Source organism: Oryctolagus cuniculus, chromosome 15 (genome assembly GCF_051225735.1).
Source record: "Oryctolagus cuniculus isolate XC-2025 breed Fujian yellow rabbit chromosome 15, ASM5122573v1, whole genome shotgun sequence".
Taxonomy (NCBI): Eukaryota; Metazoa; Chordata; class Mammalia; order Lagomorpha; family Leporidae; genus Oryctolagus; species Oryctolagus cuniculus.
In genome coordinates this window covers 91,370,996-91,387,522 of record NC_142881.1, presented here as the reverse complement: position 1 = coordinate 91,387,522, position 16,527 = coordinate 91,370,996, and the positions used below count along the sequence as shown (strand labels likewise).

At 39.7% G+C, this 16,527-nt stretch overlaps 1 pseudogene across 1 annotated transcript in view; it reads right to left on the bottom strand.

Annotated features, from left to right (window-relative positions):
* Window positions 1-1,336: 1,336 nt before the first annotated feature.
* LOC127484106 (BAG family molecular chaperone regulator 5-like) overlaps window positions 1,337-16,527 on the bottom strand; it is a 63,347-nt pseudogene continuing 48,156 nt past the window's right edge. Inside the window, exon 4 of the transcript XR_016221331.1 lies at window positions 1,337-8,825. The product of XR_016221331.1 is annotated as a BAG family molecular chaperone regulator 5-like (transcript). The remainder of the gene's footprint in view (window positions 8,826-16,527) is intronic.

Genomic DNA, 16,527 nt, shown 5'->3' with positions numbered 1-16,527 from the left:
ACCGATAAAGACAAGTCACTAATATTCCAGAATATGTCTCTACACAAGTACAAATAATATTGGTATTCTCTATTAGTAGGTAAAGGTCCTACAGAATCTATTTGCCATATTTGAACTGGTAAAGTTCTTCAAGCCAATTATCCTCCAGTTATTTGTGGTACTTTCCACTCTTGGTATTTTTACAAATTTCATTTCCTTTTGTTGGTTTTAAAATGGATAAATGATATTCCTCCAGCTAATGCCCACCTGTGCATAGCTTGTGCTTCTATGTAGGCTGAATGATGGCATACGTATTTTGCCAGAGAACAGTCCTCTTCTTTTGATTTTTTTTATTACATGCAGTTTAAGCCAGTTGTTCCACTTGATCATTATACTCATGTTCAGATTTCATAGCAGCAAGGGCATCTACATAAAGAAGAAAGATGTTAGTATTTTGTGAAATGTCCAAGATGTCTCGCCACAATTACTTATCCCATAAGTCTCATTCATGAATTTCCAAGTTTCAATCCTTCCAAATAGGCATCTATGTAGCTATTTTATTTGCAACTGCCCATGAGCCAGTGGAAATGTGACATTCTCCTCCCCTTTTATTAATTCAGCTAATTGACTACTTAACTGCGTCTTCTTTTTTTCCCACCAAAAAGACGAAGCCAAGATTTATTTCATTAATCATCAAGTGCACACTAATAGGTAGATTTAGAACAATGAGTTATTTCAGACACACCAGTACAATAGTTACAGTTAACAGAGGGGCGGGGACTCAGCGCAGTGTGATGGATAACAGCAGCAACTATTCGTCCAATAGTTCTCCAGGGGAAAACACCTGACCTGATAAAAGCGTTGCCCAAGAAGACGTGCACAGACAAAATGAACTTCGATAACCCAACACGAGATAAAACCGGCAAAGTAGACAAGCGAGAAAAACTGCAGACACTAACATGCACTAAATACACCGGTGTTCTCATAGAACACAACGTTAAACCCTAACCCCAAACACATTGATTGCGCCGATGGTAGGCGGCGGCCTCCCTGCAGGGACCGCGACAGCAGATGGCGCTGCTGAGTCAAGGCCAAGAAAGCGACACCACCAGCTGTTTCTCCGTGAACGTGGATTCCGTGTTGATGCAGACCCGAGAACACACATTTTGGGGAGTAGCTTTCACTTCCGTGCAGACTCTCTTGGCGTGAGATCGGAACGTTACAATACAACGTGATGAATGCAGGTTAGCGATGGCACGCGGCAGCCAGGCACACGCCCAGCTCCCAGCAGGTCCGGATGCTACAGGCCCTGTGCACTAGGGCTCCTTCTGGGGCAGCATCAGGGGCGCCGGGGGGCTAGGAGGGACTTAGAAGAGGACACCAAGCCCTGCTGAAAGGCCGCTCAAGGTCGACTTTGCTCACGTCCGTGCCCACAGCCCGCAGCGCAGCTCCTCACCCGCTGCACAAACCTGCGACAGTCAGCTTAGAGCGATGGGTGCTCTGAGGGGAAATGTTGGCAACTAACGTTAAACAACTCTGGTCAAAATGAGCGTTCCACGGACCCGCGCGGGGAGCCTGCAGGTGCTGGGAGCTCCCGCTTGGCTGCACTGTGCATGGTCTACAACATGTTCAGCAGGAGGGGCCCTGGGGGCTGTACTGAGACAAGTGGGAATCTGTCCCAGGTCACACGCCTAAGTGTCTGCTTCCTCTTCTAAATCCAATATTTCAATAACTTGTTGATATCTTCGACCACTTCCCTTCGGTAGCTTCTGATGTCCGTGCCCCCACACACGTCCAGAGCATCCAGGTCGGCCACCAGCCCCGAGAGCACGCAGAACAGGTGCCAGCCGGTCTCGTCCAGCACACACCCATCAGAAGCATGATCACCGTGTCACGGGCCTGTCCACTGTGCGCATCACAGAACTGATCTTGGCAATGCATGGGTGCACATGCTCTGAGAGTGTACGTGAGCACACACCCATCAGAAGCATGATCGCCGTGCCACGGGCCTGTCCACTGTGCGCATCGCAGAACTGATCTTGGCAATGCATGGGTGCACATGCTCTGAGAGTGTACGTGAGCACACACCCATCAGAAGCGTGGTCACCGTGCCACGGGCCTGTCCACTGTGCGCATCGCAGAACTGATCTAGGCAACGGACGGGCGTGCATCCTCAGAGAGTGGCAGTGAGGGCTGCTTTCTGATGCCGTCTTCGATAATTTCTTGCATGGCGCAGATTTTGGTTAAGGCGAGATATCCTGCTTTCTGCAGCGAGATCCTCCCGCGGTTTTCATCACGTGCGTCAGCCTCAAGATGACGTCCTGGATGCTCTCCCCGAAGTCGGCGGCGGCGCAGCTGCCCCCAGCTATAGAAAGACACTATCCCCTGCACCAGAGACTGGGCCTCCTTGAGGACGTTCTGGGTCTCAGCGGGGTGTGGGAGGCTGCGATTCCGCTTGAGGAATCCTCCTTGGGGAGGCGCTGGGTCTCCTGGGCGTCCTCTTCCTGACCGCCTGGATGTCTCCTTTTTTTCCCTTTTTTTCCACGGAGTCTATTTCAAAAAGCTGTGTCGTAGAACCCTCTCCAGTTGCTTGTAATTCTTGTCATTGACAGGCCACTGAAGCCGATGACTTGCTGTTCTATGTTCCTCACTTCCTTCTGGATTTCCTGGAGCCTATTAATGGAAGGGTGTTGGTTTCCCATATCCATACTTTGGTCGTGTTCCATTTCATAAGCACTGCCCACCCAGGCCATGGAGCCCCAGTGATTTCTAAAAATCACTTTTGTGCAAAGGTTATATACAATTGCCTTCCAGCGATACACTTGTCTTATATGCTTTGCTGTTCCATCAGTGATCCAAACATGTTGTTTCTGCTCCTCGGTTAACTTATTGTATCTTGCATTTCAACAGACAGGAGAGATTTTTTTTTTTGCAAGGTGAAAGTTGATTTACATGTTGGTGTTAGGGTCGAAACACGTCCGCCGCCCGAGGAACGACTCCAAGAGACACTCTCATGCAATCAGCATGGGGTTTATTGAACCACCATGCTGGGGCTCCCTGAACATGCAAGAACAGAGAAGCCCTGAGGAGTTGGGGGTCAGGGTTTTTATAGGGTTTTTGAAAACATATTACCATTTAGCAAATTATCTCATCCTGCGGGAAATTTAAAGAACATTTCCTAGAATTGAGTGGTGCATCCAGTGGCGGGAACGGACTTAATAAAGGTGGTTGGATGGCTTTGGGGTTGATGTCTTTTGAATTGATTGGCCGAAACATAGGGTCTGAGCTGCTGGGGTGTACGTGCCAAACTGCAGGGTTTCGGGTAGCTATTAATCACCTTATTTACCCTGAGAAAACACCAGAAACTCTAGGCATTTTTCTGTTACCTGCTAATTGGCTGTTGCTAGAAGAGTTTATCACAGGGGGAGTTTATTTTGCGGCTGCAATGCCTGAGCAAGCAGAGGAAGATCACAAAGTCCTGTGGCTCCTCTGGGAACAAAGGGGCCTTAAGCAAGGGCCCTAAGCAATCTGTCCTTAAGCAAACGGTAAGGGTCATAAGGTCGCAGGAACACAGCACTTAGGAGGCAGCAGTTATCTAGCTTCAGCCCCCATTTACACCATCATAGCCACAAAAGTAGGGAACAGAAACTATGTGACCTCTGTCTTATTTTTACAGCTGCACCAGGAACTCATAGTTTTATCCTTGGGGGAGAAGGTTTAGACCTGTAAGCTTAAGATTAACTTTTTACACCCGCACATATACAATTTTAACTCTTCATTGGAAAGGATCCTTCATTAACTATTCTTTCATGTAATGGCATAATGCCATGTTTATCTTGTTTACCTCTATTTTATATATGCCATTTCCACTTAATTATATTATTATGCAAACCCTATTTTATGTTAAGCAGGTATAACATTACCCCTGCCATAACAGGTATTTCAAGCATAGGAAACTTCATGTCCAATTATTAATTATTTGGTTTCAACTAGTGCCCAATATGCAGCCAATACCTGCTACTCAAAAAGGGTAGCCAGCTGTAGGCAATTTTTTAGACCAGACTCCCAAGGAAAAAATTCTCCCTTGTTTTTGACATAAACTACAATCAGCATAACCATGTTATACAGAAACCTGAATTTCCACTGGTCCCTCTTTCAAAGGCCAGGGATCTAGGACAATTTTTATAGCAGCTTTGACCTTTTCAAATACCTTAGCTTTTTTTTTTTCTCCCCATTTAAATTTTTTTCTCTGTAACTTCATACAGGGGCTGCAAAAATTGTTCCAAGTGAGGAATGCAAGGCCTCCAACAGCTGAAAAGACCTACAAATCTTTGAGCTTCCTTTTTATTGGTAGGGTCTGTAAGATCCAAGATTTCCTTGACGAACTTTAGGGAGAATTTTTCTGATGTAACTGATTACAATGTATTCCTAAAAAATTTAACATTTTGAGAAGGATTTAGAATTTTAAATTTTCTGACCTTTTGTTTTTCATGTGTGTAATCAATTTGTGTAATACTTCTAATACTGTTTCTGAAGTCATTTCCTGCATAATACCTTAGATAAAATTGGTTATTTGCATTCCAGCTATGCTAAATTCAACTAAACGTTCTCCCATTGTTCAATGGCATATAGTGGAACTATATAAATAGCACAGTAGTGACCTGGCAAAATTATATTAGCAAATTTGCTAGGTAAAGTCAAATTGATTCTATTGAAGTAAATCAATAGGTATAGTAAAAAATTCATTAGATAATTCAATAGTAGCATAACAATAAGCAGAAGATTTCTGGGTTATCAGAGTGATTGTATCAGGCATTGCAGCAACAAGAGGAGGAGTAACTTTATGTAACAGCTGATAGTTGACACTATTTTCAGAGTTCTGTCTGACTTTGTAACTGTACATGATGGATTATTTCTTTTTTTGTTTGTTTTTTGACAGGCAGAGTTAGACAGTGAGAGAGAGAGACAGAGAGAAAGGTCTTCCTTCTGTTGGTTCACCCCCCAAATGGCTGCCACAGCCGGAGCTACATATTTCTGAAGCCAGAAGCCAGGAGCTTCCTCCTGGTCTCCCATACGGGTGCAGGACCCAAGAACTTGGGCCATCCTCCATTTCCTTTCCTGGCCACAGCAGAGAGCTGGACTGGAAGAGGAGCAACCGGAACAGAATCCAGCGCTCCGACAGGGACTAGAACCTGGGGTGCCGGCGCCGCAGGCAGAGGATTAGACTAGTGAGCCGTGGAGCTGGCCGATTATTTCATTTTGTGATAATATGCGTCAATGTTCCTGCCTGTGCATATTCCTTAATAATATCAGTGATTTCCTCCAGAAATGCAATATTGTTTTCAAAGCAACCATCTTGGCTGTGGTAATCTCACCAGCAGCATAGGGATTTTACTTACTAAAACTGTTTTAGTAACTATTTTTATAGCAAGTTGATATTTTTCAAGTTAATTCAAAGCCATACCTTGAGGAATATTAATAAATATTCCAATTATATATTTTCTGATAGGTACAAACAATACAGAATATTCTTTCCCAGGTAATTTTCCTGTTTTATTGTAAATTTTATTTTCCATTTCCTCTAATTCCAGTAATAACAATAAGCAACCCTTTTTGAAGCTATTAGGGTTTCCATAAATTAGGAAGGCCTCCACCCCAGTATCAATTAAGGCTCTAGCTATTGTGGTGGACCCATTTTTCCAATATGCAGTCAAATTAATCTATGGATGTAAGAGTTTTTACTGACTTATTTGATTTGTAGCAGCACCAGGGCTAGAACATTGTCCTGGTTCCTTTTAAATATCCCAAGCTTGAATACAGGCCAGGGGAAGGAGGGGAACCATCAGCTCCAACATGACCTTTTCATTTGTACTCTTTTCCTTAGCTCCTCATACACTTCCCTAAGTCTTTAGTCAGCAATGCATCATTTTATTAACTCCTGCCTGCAACAAAGCCTGAAATAGTTCTTTTCAAATAATTTTATCTCCATGCTACCATTACTATTCTTATCATAGTGTATATTATCTGTATGAAATGACTGATTATATTTGCCCAAGTCTCTTAATAGGAATGTCTTATCTAAAACCTCATTTAAAGGATTCTCAGCATAAAACGAATGTTCTAAAAATGCATCGCATATCTCAGGGACCCAGAAAAATAGGAATCAACCAAATTAAAAAATAGTTAGAGGAAAGAAATAATAAAAGTTAGATAAATTTAAAAATGATACAAAAGATCAATGAACTAAAGAGCCGTTTTTAGAAAAAATTAAATTGTAAGCCATAAGTCCAACTAACCAAAAAATGGGGAAGATCTGAAATAACAAAATCAGAGATGAAAAAAAAGGCAATCTTATGAGGGATACTACAGAAACAAAAAGGAAAATCAGGAAACTTCAAATAGCTATATGCCAACAAATTGGAAAATCTAAAAGAAATGGATCTATTTCTGGACACATACAAAATTGAGGCACAAAGACACAGAAAATCCAAACAGACCAATGCCCAAGATGGAGATTGAAGAAGTCATGGAGACCCTCCCAACAGAGTAAACACCAGGACCGGAAGGCTTCACTACTGAATTCTACCAAACTTTTCAAGAACTACTTCCAATTTTTCCCACACTTTTCAAAACAATTGAAAGGAAGGGAATAGTCCCACAAACACCTTCTATGAGGCCAGCATCATCATCATTCCAAAACCAGAAAAAACATACAACAAAGAGTTATAGACCAATAACTGAATCCTCAACAAAATGCTAGCTAGTTGAATCCAACAACACATCAAAAAGATCATTCACCTGGACCGAGCAGGATTTATCCCTGTTATGCAGGGATGGTTCAACATAAGCAAATCAATAAACACAATACATCACAGCAACAAACTGAAGAATGTGAACCAGAACAACCATTATGGAAGACAGTATAGAAATTCCTCAGAAATTTGAAAATAGTTCTACCATATGACTCAGTCATTCCACTCTTGGGAAAGGAAAGGAAATTAGCATACTAAAGAGTTATCTGTATCCTACTGTTTACAGCAGGTCAACTCACAATAAATGATATATTGAATCAACCCAGATGTCTATAAACTGATGACTGGATAAAGAAATTGTGGTATATATACATGATAGAATATTACTTGGCCATAAAAAAAAGACTTTAAAAATTCTGTCTTTTGCCACAAAATGCTGTTATGCTTAGTGATATAAGCCAGCCCCCAAAAGACAAATACATTTTCCCTGATTTGTGGTAACTAATATACAGAATACAAAAATGTGATGTATGTGTGTGAAATTGACATTTTGAGATTTGATTATTGGTTACAGCTTTTATCTATGCTCCTCAGGAACAGTGGCTTTTCTACTTACTACTTTTTGAATTCTTTATTTAGTAAAAGGTTAAGCTTGTCAATTGAAAAAATGAATAAGTTAATTGAAAATATGTCATAAAAGTTAGAACATAGGGAAAAGAAGAGGAGGGAGGGGGGGAGTGTGGAAGTAAAGATAGGATGGCAAATATCATTACATTGTTAAAACTGTGTGAAATACAAAAGGCAACTTGGCAACTCATAAGAGGCTAATTGTTAAATTAACAACTGAATTCATTGTGCACTTACCCCTTGTGTAGGACCTCTGTCTTTAATGAGTTATACTATGAGAATTAACTGCAAAACTTGTTCTCAAGCAGTACTTTAAACATTATGTGTGGATGTGAGGGCAAACTGTTGAAATCTTTGCTTAGTATAGAGTTGATCTTACGTATGTAAAGTTAAAGTAAAAATGAACCTTAATGAAGAATTGGACGGGAGAGGGAGTAGGAGGTGGGACAGGAGTGGGGGTGAGAGGGTGGGTATGAGAGAACTAACCACTATATGTACCTATGAAATTTGCATTAAATAAAAGCTTAAAAAAACTATGTGAATTAAGTGAAATGTGTTCTCTATATGTACATTTTTAAAATTAAAAATACAGAAGACTAAATATAAAATTCCAGCATTTGAAATCAAGCAAACTTCACTCTTTAAGTCAATAGAAAACCAAAAACAAAGATGATTCCTAGGTAAATCATGTCAATTACAACTAATGATAGCTACAAAAAAAAAAAAACAAAGATGAAATTGTCTAGAATGACAAAACCATCATTAAATTGAATCTTATCACAATGCAGAAATAGAAAAAGAAATTTAACTTGAGTAGGTGACAGAGTATACTATGCATAGATAGTTCTGAAACACAATGCCATTAAAATGGCCAGAAACATCAACATGAGTTCATTGACTTAATAAACTTTTAATACAGATAGTAACCAACAATGAAGCTACTTGCTTACATTAAGTTACTGATACACTAATGACAGTAATAAAATCAAAGAAAACTAGAAAGTGATGTTCATATCACTGTAAATTGTGAACACTTTGGAGCTGCGTAGTTTGGTAGGGATAATTACAAATTACCAAACAAATATAAAGAGATTAGTGAAAACAGTGTAAAATTATCTTTTAAAAACTATTACATATTATAGGAACTTAAATCAGGAAAAGAAAATGCCACTTTACAGAAGAATCCTAATGCCAGCATCCTATGTGAGCACTGGGTAGAGTCCTGACTGGTCTTCTTCCAATCCATCTCCTTGTTAATGTGCCTGCAAAAGCAGTTGAGTATGGTCCAAGTGCTTGGTCCCCTGTCGCTCAGGTTGGAGAATAGGAAGCTCCTGGTTCCTGGCTGCGGCATGGCCCAGTCCCAGTCATTGCAGCACTGCAGCCATTTGAGAAGTGAACCAACTGAGGAAGGATCTCTCTCTCGCTTGCTCGCTCGCTCACTCTCGCTCTCGCTCTCTCTCGCTCTTCCTTTAAAAATAAATAAGTAGGTCCTTTTTAAAAAGATAAAAATAAATAATAAAGTGATAAGCACAAATAAACTTCAAAATTAAAGTCAAATTTATGGTCCTCTGGAATTCAAGAAAAGCTCAATAGCATAACAACTGAGAATTAAGAATGACTGAATGGGTTAAGACAGCTCTGAGAATTTGGGGACATAAAATAGTTGCAAAGAGAATTTAGATGACTTCCATCAAGTTGATATCACCAAAAAATGACACCCAAAAAGGCCTAAAGTTAATAGTAGTAGCATTGGCTTACAATAGGATATTGATGACATTAACAGGTCACACGATTGAATTAAAATGCATCATCAACTAAAACAATGTATATTTTATAACATAAATTTTATTTTAATAATTGTTAGTAGGAGGGAGTGGCAATATAGGATTAAGTAATAGAGTGATTAACAGACATAAAGGAATTTGGTGAACAATACCCAGTACATTATTTAACTATTATAAAATTTTAAAATTAAGAAGATAAATCAAGGAAAGTGAAAAAGAAAACATAATTTAAATAAATTGATGAAGCCACGGTGAAAAAGTTAACCACGATAAGCTATGGTTCTCTGCACAAGAATTGGCTTACACTACATCATTATATATACACATACACATGTATTTAGAATAAAAAATAAAATACAGAATCAAATACAATAAAGAATAAAAAATACAATAAAATACAGAATAAAATAAAATAAATACACACATTAATATTTAACCTATATTCTGATTATTATAAGTAGCAGTGAGCAATAATGTAGGGGCAACAATAGCATGACAAATATATAAAAAAAACTGTGGGAACCAATGTGTCTTAAGTGTGCACTAAACTTGATAAGTGAAAGAAAAGATCAAGTAAGTAAAAGGTAAGTAAAGAAAATATCAAGCCATTTAGCAGAAAAACCTTAATGAAAGCTACTAACATCTATAGCTACTCTTAAAATATGAATTATCAAAAGTTTATTTATACTCATAAACCACCAAAAAAATTAAAACTATATCACATGGAAAAAGAGAATGATATTATGGGCCAAAAATCCTTTTCATGAACTGTATACATAAAAGTGGCCAAGAAAACTACACAATTTTGCGTATGTTGAAGACCTTCCAATGTAAAAGTCAAGCAACACACTGATAGGTTTAGTCATAGGCTGGCCTTCCATTAGGTTACTGATCATATACACAGGTGATAAGAATAAATTCAAAGAGGGGGGCCGGCGCTGTGGCGCAGCGGGTTAAAGCCCTGGTCTGAAGCGCCAGCATCCCATATGGGCGCCACTTCTGGTCCCGGATGCTCCTCTTTTAATCCAGCTCTCTGCTGTGGACTGGGAAAGCAGTAGAAGATGGCCCACGTCCTTGGGCCCCTGTGCCCACATGGGAGACCTGGAAGAAGCTCCTGGCTCCTGACTTTGGATCAGCGCAGCTCTGGCTGCTGCAGACATCTGAGGAGTAAATCAGTGGATGGAAGACCTCTCTTCTCTGTCTCTACCACTCTCTGTAATTCTGTCTTTCAAATAAATAAAAATAAATCTTTAAAAAAATGCAAAGAGGGGATGGCATTTTGTCATAGTGAGTTGTACCACCTCCTCTGAAACCAGCATCCCATATGGTGCTGGTTCATGACCCAGCTGCTCCAGTTCCAATCCAGCTCCTTAATAATAGCCTGGGAAAGCAGTTGAAATATGTCACAAGTACGTGTGCCTTTGTAACCCATGTGCAAGACCCTAAAAAGCACCTGGCTCCTGGCTTTGGCCTGCCCCAACTCCAGCTCCAGCAATTGTGGCCATTGGAGGAGTGAACCAGCAGTTAGAAATTTTTTTAAAAGATTTATTTATTTATTCTTTAAGTCAGAGTCACACAGAGAAGGAAGGAGAGGCAGAGAGAGAGAGAGGTCCTCCATCTGCTGGTTCACTCCCCAATTGGCCACAATGACCGGAGCTGTGCCAATCTGAAGCCAGGAGCCAGGAGCCAGGAGCTTCCTTCAGGTCTCCCATGCAGATGCAGGGGCCCAAGGACTTGGGGCATCTCCCCCTGCTTTCCCAGGACATAGCAGAGAGCTGGATCAGAAGTGGAGCAGCCGGGACTGAAACCTGCGCCCAGATGGGATGCTGGAACTACACGAGGAGGCTTTATCCACTTTGCCACAGTGCTGGCCCCAGAAAATCTTAATCTTGTCCCTCTCTCTCTGTAACACTCAAATAAAAAAGAAAAGAAAAAAAGAATAAACTGAAAAAAAAATTTTCAAAAGAGGTGTACCGGTTACAATAAAAATTATACTTTCCTTACTGTGAATATAATTCAACTACTTGATAATGAGAATAATAATGTGACAAGGACATATAAGAGATTCTTGTGAATTTTTAATCCATTGCTTCTACATTAAAAAGAAAATAAGAGCAAAATCAAGAAATAGAAATAGACCAAAGATCATTCAAATAACCAGAAAACTTTAAAGTATATGTTTGTATCTAGAGCTACACCTTCAAAATTTATATATACATAAACATATACTAGTATATATTACCTATATACGTATATATTATTTATCAGTAAAATGTAGTTTAGAGTTCCCTAATAGTCCAGTTCCTGATTATGAGATTGTGGAGTGAAGCACTAGATTGTGACTCACACTTTCTGTCCCTCTGGGTCTCCATACCTGTTTTTAAAATTAAATTTTAAAAAATGAATATAATTCTAGGATCAAAAATCATTTCAAGATCCTGCCACTTACTCACATAATTGCCAGGATATGTACAGTATCTAAACTCACAGTGGAAAACTTGAATAATCAACAAAATTGAAGAAACAATGACTCAGAGTTCTATAAAAATCCAGAAATGCATATATATATTCTTACATAAAACTTTACATATATCTATTTATATATGTATGCATATATTACCTTGAGGAGAGAGAATGAATAACCTTGACTAGGATAGCACTAAGACACTATGTACATAGGTTTCCAGGATACCTATAGAATGCTGGGGGTGATGATGATCTCACAATGAAATTTAAATCATCATGGCCACCAGTTCATAGAGCTGGGAATGGTCTAGAATAGATGATTAGTGAAAAAAGTGAGCTCCATTCATTCAAAGATGAAACAAAAAATTAAATTTCCAAAATGATCAATTGCGAACTGAAATTGATCACTTGGACTAGTGAGATGGCATTGGTACATGCCACCTTGATGGGATTAAATTGGAATCCCCTGGTATGTTTCTAACTCTACCATTTGGGGCAAGTCAGCTTGAGCATGTCCCAAATTATATATCTCTTCCCTCTCTTATTCCTACTCTTATGTTTAACAGGGATCACAATTCAGTTAAATTTCAACACTTAAGAATAACTGTGTATTAATTACAGAATTAAATCAGTCATATTAAGTAGAACAGACAAAAAAACTACTAAGAGGGATAATGTATTAAGTTGTTCATTGTTCACTCGGATCTGGCTGAAAAGCCCATGAGAGTATTTCAGGCATGGAAAGCCAAGACACTCTGGCAAAAGATCTCTGCGAGTGAGATCCCAGTGGAAAGAACAGGTCTTCAAAGAAGGAGGTACCTTTCTCTGAAGGGAGGAGAGAACCTCCACTTTGACTATGACCTTGTCTAAACAAGATAAGAGTCGGAGAACTCAAGGGGCTTCCATAGCCTTGGAAACTCATGACTGGAGCATAGGGAGATTACTGATGCCATAGACAGGAGTGTCAATTGGTAAAGTCAACAACAGGAGTCACTGTGCACTTACTCCTCATGTAGGATCTCTGTCCTTAATGTGCTGTGCATTGAGATTTAATGCTATAATGAGTACTCAAATAATATATTTCACTTTGTGTTTCTATGGGGGTGCAAACTGTTGAAATCTTTACTTAATGCATACTAAACTGATCCTCTGTAAAAAAAAAAAAAAAAAAAAGAAAAAAAAAGAAAAGAAAAGAAACTATCAACTCCCAACTTGACTCTCACTGGGATTAAACATGACAATAGGTCTGATCTGATTTCATCATCATTAAAAAAAATCATCTATTATTTTTCACTTTATGTTTCTGTGTGGGAGCAAACTGTTGAAAGCCTTACTTAATGTATACTAAGCTGATCTTCTGTATATTAAGATAATCGAAAATGAATCTTGATGCGAATGGAAGGGGAGAGGGAGTGGGAAAGGGGAGGGTTGTGGGTGGGAGGGACGGTATGGGGGGGAAGCCATTGTAATCCATAAATCGTACTTTGGAAATTTATATTCATTATATAAAAGTTAAAAAAAAATAAAAAATAAATAAAAAATTAAAAAAAAAAAAACAAATAAAAAAAAAAAAAATTTCCAAAATGAAACAATATCAAGTTCCCTAAAAGTCCTTAAAATCTAAAGCAAAACAAAACAAAAAGTCCCCTGCTAATGAGAGTGATGGACCTGACCCAAGATTATACTCAGATACTGTGAACTAAAATTTGCTTGGACAAGTTCCAGATTTTAGAAAATTTATTTCCAAACATTGATAAAGCAAATCAAGTCTTCCTGAAGTTTTCGGTGCTAGAATTGGCATAAATTAGGTTACTGATTTTTTTTTTTTTTTGACAGGCAGAGTGGACAGTGAGAGAGAGAGACAGAGAGAGAAAGGTCTTCCTTTGCCGTTGGTTCACCCTCCAATGGCCGCCGCGGCCAGCGCACTGCGGCCGGCGCACCGCGCTGATCCGATGGCAGGAGCCAGGAGCCAGGTACTTTTCCTGGTCTCCCATGGGGTGCAGGGCCCAAGCACCTGGGCCATCCTCCACTGCACTCCCGGGCCACAGCAGAGAGCTGGCCTGGAAGAGGGGCAACCGGGACAGAATCCGGCGCCCCGACCGGGACTAGAACCCGGTGTGCCGGCGCCGCTAGGCGGAGGATTAGCCTAGTGAGCCGCGGCGCCGGCCGTTACTGATTTTTTTCTAATGGTTATAACAAATTCAAATGCAACATGAAAAATATAAAAAAAAATGTGTGCCTTTCCATATACATTGTATTCTGACTACTGGCTGTACTAATGGGAAATCTGGTAGATTCAGAAATAGCAGCACATGGAGGTGTAATAGAGATTAAAATAGTAGTAAAATTATGTTTTAAAATATGAAAAAATACAGGAAATCTTATTCAGTTTAATTTAATAATCTTAAAGCTTAGACAGCACTGCCAATCAAATGAATGGAAATTTTAAGGTGAATGATCAATTCTGAGACTCTAAAAAGAATGAAACTGTAAATCAAATATGTGTCCTCAGTAATGTGTGTGTACTGTCTAAAAATCATTTAATAGACCAAAAAAATGGAGGTTGCTAGGACAATTTCAACAATTTTGAGTGAATTCATGACATTATAATGTAAATATCCAAAAGAATGACCCTAAGTTTACAGTGCTAAGATTGGCTTCCACATGGATATTGATGATACACAGTCGAAATTAATAAAAGAAAGACAAAACAAAAAATAGAAATCTGGTGCACATAGCCAGGTAAAATCATGGTTGAGGGGCCGACGCTGTGGTGCAGTGGGCTAAAGTCCTGGCCTGGGGGTCGGCACTGTGGCAGAGTGGGTAAAGCTGCCACCTGCAATGCCAGCACCCCATATGGGCGCCGATTCGAGTCCTGGCTGCTCCACTTCCCATCCAGCTCTCTGCTATGGCCTGGGAAACAATAGATGGCCCAAGTCCTTGGGCCCCTGCACCTGTGTGGGAGACCCAGAAGAAGCTCCTGGCTCCTGGCTTTGGATCTGCCCAGCTCTGGCCGTTGCGCCCAACTGGGGAGTGAACCAGCAGATGGAAGACTGCTCTCTATTTCTCTCTCTCTTTCTGCTTCTCTTTCTGTGTAACTCTGACTTTCAAATAAATAAATAAATCTTTAAAAAAGAAGAAAAAAATAGCCCTGACCTGAAGCACCAGCATCCTATATGGGTGCTGGTTCTAATCTCAGCTGCTCCTCTTCCGATCCAGCTCTTATGGCCTGAGATAGCTGTAGAAGATGGCCCAAGTCCTTGGGCCCCTGCACCCGTGTGGGTGACCTGAAGAAGCTCCTGGCTCCTGGCTTCAGATTGGCCCAGCTCCAGCCATTGTGCCCATCTGGGGAGTACACCAGTGGATGGAAGACCTCTATGTCTCTACCTCTCTCTCTGTAACTCTGCCTTTCAAATCAATAAATCTTTTAAAAAAATCATGCTTAAATTGCTGTTAGAAAGAATGAGTATTTTAATGTGAGCCGTAAGTAAAAGACAAATATATAGACTGTTATCTGGTGGAAAAGAGTCCATAATAAACTTGAAAAATTAAAGAATGACAGAGAAATGGGCTTTGGAAAATTTCCAAGATCAGACATTAATTAACAGTTTCAGGAATGTCCAGAAAAATGAACCATATATCCCCTGCTGATGAGAATGAAGGTGCTGTCCCTAAAATGTGCTCAAATTCATTAAACCTGACAGCATTAGGACAACTTTTACCATTTAGAGCAGGCTGATGACCACTCAATGATAAAGCAAACCATGGTACCCATAGTTTTTCTGTGTTATGATTGTAAAAATCTAGGTTATTAATTACATATTTGGGTGATAGCAATAAATTCTTTTTTTTCCCCCACAGGCAGAGTTAGACAGTGAGAGAGACAAAGAGAAAGGTCTTCCTTCTGTTGGTTCACCCCCCAAGTGGCTGCTACAGCCAGCGGCTGCGCTGATCCAAAGCCAGGAGCCTGATCCAAGGACCTGGGCCATCCTCCACTGCACTCCCGGGCCACAGCAGAGAGCTGGACTGGAAGAGGAGCAACAGGACAGAATCCAGCACCCTGACCGGGACTAGAACCCGGGGTTCCAGCACTGCATGCAGAGGATTAGCCTAGTGAGCCGCGGCGCCGGCAATAGTAATAAATTCTAAAGCATTTAATTTTGATTATAGGGTGTGGAAATTAGTGATTTGGTAGAATCAGTAATAGAGTCACAATCATGCAGAAAGGGTATACATGAATAAAATCTTAAAGTTACATTTAAATCTAATATACAAAATTTCAGTAGCTTAAAGCAAGAAAAGATCATGCTGCCTAATATTTAATATCTTAGCTAACATACAAATCCTTGACCTAGGAAATTTTTATATATAATGTTTTATTTTGAGTACTATAAAAAATAAGAAAATAGAAAGACAATTCACTAACATGAATACATGAAAGTGTCCACTTTAGTGCATAATTTTGCAAAACAATGTACATGGATGGAGTAACACAACTTGGAGAAATGTAAACAACTTTATGATTTCAAAATGAAAATGCTGGCTAGGATGAGCAAATGTTTTTAGGACTATCATGGCATGCGTTTTGCTATTGGGAGAAGTGAAGCAATGTTAGTGACAAAAGAGTATACAGGAATATGTGGAAAACAGACCTTCACATATAACGTTACACAAGATAATAAAGTCAATATAAGTTAAATCAAGAATATTTTAAGTACCTTGGCAGAATACATTTGAGAAATAACACTGATTTAAATAAACTGACTTTTGAAAATTTCCAAAATCAAAGTTTAAAAGTGGAGTTCCAACAGAGTTCACAAAACAATAAAACATATGACCTACAAAGGAGAGCGATGACACTGATGATAGATGATTCCACGCAATTTTCAGCACGAACATTATGAAAAAACTGTTAGAAT